The sequence below is a fragment of the Lygodium microphyllum genome, chromosome 1, assembly GCF_053477565.2.
Source record: "Lygodium microphyllum isolate KBCC chromosome 1, Lygodium_microphyllum_v1.1.10, whole genome shotgun sequence".
In the NCBI taxonomy this organism is placed as follows: domain Eukaryota; kingdom Viridiplantae; phylum Streptophyta; class Polypodiopsida; order Schizaeales; family Lygodiaceae; genus Lygodium; species Lygodium microphyllum.
In genome coordinates, this window is record NC_141135.1 from 6,216,673 (window position 1) to 6,221,468 (window position 4,796).

A 4,796-nucleotide genomic window follows, 5' to 3' on the forward strand; every position below is an offset into this window, starting at 1 on the left:
GAAGAAATAGTGTATGTTTTTTTGCAAGCTCTTTGAGTTTTTGTGTAGGATGAAGAGATGTTCACTTCACAAGGAATTCAACTTGAAGTAGTTAAAGAATTAATTGCAGCAATTGAAGCTGAAGATAAAGAAAGCATGAATGTAAAAATTAAAGAAGTGAAAGTTGAAAATGAAATAATTGACTGCTCCAAACCAATTGGGCATCCCAACTCTAAAAAAGAAGGCCGTCTATGGCACATGCATGAGGAGGAAGAGGCTTGGTTCATTCCAAGCAATCACTACTCTCGTATGCATTGGGCAAGTGCAACAACGGAGACAGTCATCAAAATTGGAGAAAAAGAAACACCATGTATTGAACTCTAAGACCATGGCTCAGAGATCAATGTCATGGCAAGGAGTCTCTATGAAAGTGGTAGATGGCCCATCCATGTTGATCTAGGTTGGCAAATGAGAGCTGCAAACAAATCTTCTAGAGAGTTATATGCTGCATGTCCTAATGTGCAGGTAACTATTCGATACATAAAAGACAATTTTCACTTTTTTGTTCAAGAATCTTGTAGTTACCCTATCATTCTTGGGCAACCTTACATTTTTGAAGCCCGCTTGGAAATAAAAGCTCTTGATTATTGTTCTTCCTATGCTCAAATCCGAAGCAAGGATAATGAACGAGCTGTCCAATTTCTTAATGTGTGTGTTAACCATCATCAAAACAGAGATCAATTGTGTTATTATCCTGTGCCTCCTAACGCCCAAGAATTCAAGGGTTTTCGGGTTTCACTACTATAAAAGGAGGCTGTGGTAGTGCATCATGTAAAAAGATTGAATCTGCTTATGCTATAGAAACTGCGTCTAGAAAATCTGTATGTATGTACAACCAATAGTATGGGTTGTTATAAGTCTCTTTTAGTCATGACGAAAGCTGAAACAAAATACTTTTATCATGTAAAAAGGGAGCTAAAAGCTTATGGCACGATGATTAGAAATGAAGATATTTCAGGCAATTTTTTGGACTAATTACTATTAGCACATTGGCTAAAATAGATGCAGTTGCTCATACAACAAATTAAGTTGAAAATCAGTCCATAGAAGTATGTACATTGGATTTTTATCAAACAATTCAAGAATTTGTTGAGAAAAAAGATATTGGTTTACTCAACAAGGCTGAAGCACAAGTGGAGACAAAATACAAGATGGTAGATAAGAAATTCAAGGCTGTGGCAGTCCCACTGCCTCCTGAAAGTGAAGGGCTAACTGATAGAGTAGCAAATCAGCCAAGTCTTCGTGATCCTTCCAACATTGGTCACAAGTTCACATCTGAAAGTATAAAAGAGCTGAAAATATGTGATAATTCTTTCCTTTCGCCAGCTAAAAAATATTCTTTTATGCAAATGCTAATAAAACATGGAAAAACTTTTGCATTTTAGCAAAGTGAAATAGGCTGTGTGGATCCAAATATTGTGGCTCCTATGGTCATTTTTATAGTTCCACATGTACCTTGGAGCATCAAACCTATTCCTGTTCCAAGGACACATTTGCCCAAATTCCTAGAATTTCTAAATGAAGAGATCAGAATGAAGATTTTGGAACCTTCTTTAGTACCTTACTCAAACCGATGGTTTACTATGCCTAAGTAGAATGGATCTTTACAAATCATTTAAGATCTACAGCCTGTTAATCATGCCACAATCCAAAAGGTTGGTTTGGGTCCAATTGTTGACGAGTTTGATGAAGCTTTTGCACGTAGAGCAATTTATTCTATGGGCGACCTATATTCAGGATATGACCAATTTCAACTTTCATTAGAAAGTTGATACATTACCACAATGAAGACACCTCTTGGATTGGTCTGCATGTGCACTCTACCACAAGGTGCACAAACTCCGTAGCCCATATGATGAATGCCATGCACAAAGTCTTGAGGTACTTTATTACACAACTTGCTCTTTCATTTCTTGATGATGTACGTATCAAGGTATGTGAAGTCAATGAAAAGAATGAGGAGCTTGATGAAGATGGCTGTAGGACATTTTTAGTTAACCATATTCATGATTGTGACTGGATTTTGACAAGGCTAGAAGAGGTACATCTTACCCTTTGTGGAGCTAAGTCGATTTTTGGAGTAGAAGAAGTCCTAGTGGTTGGTCATCTATGTGGCCCCTATGGATGCACAAATGTTTCAGAAGTAAGACGATTTCTTGGTGCATGTGTATTCTATCTCATCTGGATACCACATTTTTCTCATGTAGCAAAAAATATTTATCAATTATTAAGAAAAGGCCAAAGATTCTCTTGGGGTAATGAGCATACTATCCCTATGCGTAAATTAAAGAAGCTGTTAATTTTAGCCCCAACTCTCAAAAGGGTTAATTATTCAAATGGTCAACCCATCATCCTTATTGTGGATACAAGTCCCGTTGGGATAGGATGGGCTGTTGGCCAAGAGGATCTTGAAGGTAACATGTATGGAATTTGTTTTGTAGCAAAAGTTCTCAATGAACGTAAAAGAAGGTATGCACAAGTAAAAAGGGAATTGTGGGGAGTTGTAATAGCATTAAAGTGTGATCGTGAATACTTTATAGGTGCTTCCATAGTGGTAGACACTAATTGTCTTCCACTCTTGGGCATGATTGCCAACTACTCTACACCCGACATTGCTATGCTAAGATGGATTGCATATATTAAATCTCTCAACCCCGAATTAAAGCATATTGCAGGAAAGGAGAATCCAATTGCTGACATGCTATCATGTGAAAGATATGACAATGAAGAAGAAATTATCAAAGAAGATGAAGCTAGAGAATTCATACTTGAAGACTTTCATTATCTAGGTGCTGAAAATACATTTTCAGTTACTACATATACTAGTCCAAAGTAAAAAACAACAGGGTGGTCACCTAGAAGCCAACATGCTCATTGCATTGCTCAAGTTCTAGTTCATTTTCTTAAAGAATATTATGAAGAAGATTGGTTGAAGATTGGCCAATATTTGAGCACAATGAAGAAGAAGGAGACTTAGACTAATGAGGAGTTCAAGCATATCATGAGAAAAGCTTATGTTTTTTTTCTTAAAGAAGGACATCTATGGAAGCATGCAAAGAATAAGAAAGGAGCACCTGTCCGAGTTGTGAGTAACAAAACGTTGCAACAACAGATAATGAAGGAATTTCATGAAAGCTTGTGGGCAGGACATAGAGGCATATGGGGAACCTTTATTAAAGTCAAAGAAAAATATTGGTGGAAAAACATGTATCGGGACATAGAACATTTTGTTGAAACATGTTATGTGTGTCAGATGTATTCTATGGTCAAGCATCGAGATCGGTTACAACTGACTTATCCCTTGTCTATACATTATACATGGGTTATTGATCTTGTAACCATGCCCACAAGAATATGGAATATGCAATATTTAGTGCTTTCAAGAGATGATCTAACCAATCAAATTGAGGGCAAAGCCTTAACAACCAAATCTACTCAAATTGTTTGTCCTTTTTTGCTTGAAGAAGTGTTTTGTAGATATGGTTGTGTGGGTAAAGTAACTGTAGATAGAGGAGAGTTGGATGCTAATGCGGCACGCAACTTCTTTGCTCAATTGGGTATTAAGTTGGCTTTAACATCAGCCTACAACCATGAAGGCAATGGAAAAAGTGAGAGAGGGCACAAGCCTATTCTCAAAGCTCTAGCAAAGTCTTGTAGAGGAAACATCAAAGAATTGCCTAAAATGCTAGCTTGTGCATTATGGGCTAACCGCACTACTCACAGTACAGTGAGTGGCTATATTGTTAACCCTCAAACAAACAAAGGTGAAAAATCTGGAAAAGCTAAAGCAAAAGAAAAAGGCCAAGGAAAAGTGAAATGGAAGACAAAGATGCACAGGGAGAAAAGTCCTAAATAAGGGAGAAAGGCACACAAGGAAAAGCGCAAGTCAATGCTTTTGTAAAAGAGCGCAAGCGCATCATGGTTTAATTCAAGGAGCGCTGCGCTCTCACCCGTGCAATTTGAAAATGTAGACGGGCGGTGGAAAGGAAGCTAGGAAGATAGAAGGACAATGGGGAAAATGGCCTAGGCCACAACCAGCCATGTAAAAAAGGGGATAAGGGGATGATCGCCCAAAAGGGATTTAGGGTTTTGTATATAAAGTTGAAAAGTGAATAAGAAGCTCATTCTTGTGTGTGGCAAAAAGTGGCTCTCCTCTTTCTCTTCTTCTTCTTCTTCTTCATGCTTGCTTGAGCTTGTGCTTGAGAGAGGGAGTGTGAGAGTGTGAGGGAGTTAGTGTGTGAGGGTGAGGGACCGGGGAGAAGAAGCTCTCCATCTTTTCCTCTCTTCTTCTCTTCTCTTCTCTTCTCTTGTCTTGCTCACGGCGATGGAGCTTGGAGCATGGAGCTTGGGGATGGAGCTTGCTTGAAGCTTGCACTTGGATCGTGGAGCCACCGGAGTGCGCAAGAGAGGGGTAACTTGATCGGCATGGAGGTAAGCTCACTACACCCGTAAGTATGGATGGCGCATCAGCTATGTGAGAGGTAGCCATTAGTGTTCAGCTTGGAATGCTTGAAACAATAAGCGATCCAAGGGTCTTGGTGGTTGAGCGAAAGCTCCCACATATATGCCAGATGAACTTATGTATGGACAACAACCAATTATGCCAATTGAAGAATCTATTCTCACATGGAGTCTTCTACCTTGGGAGGAAGGCATCAGTAGAGAAGAGTTGCTGACTTTGTGCATATGGCAACTAGAAAGAAGGCCTGAAGATATTCAAGAAGCTACTGAGAAGCAAAAGACAACAAGACTAAAGA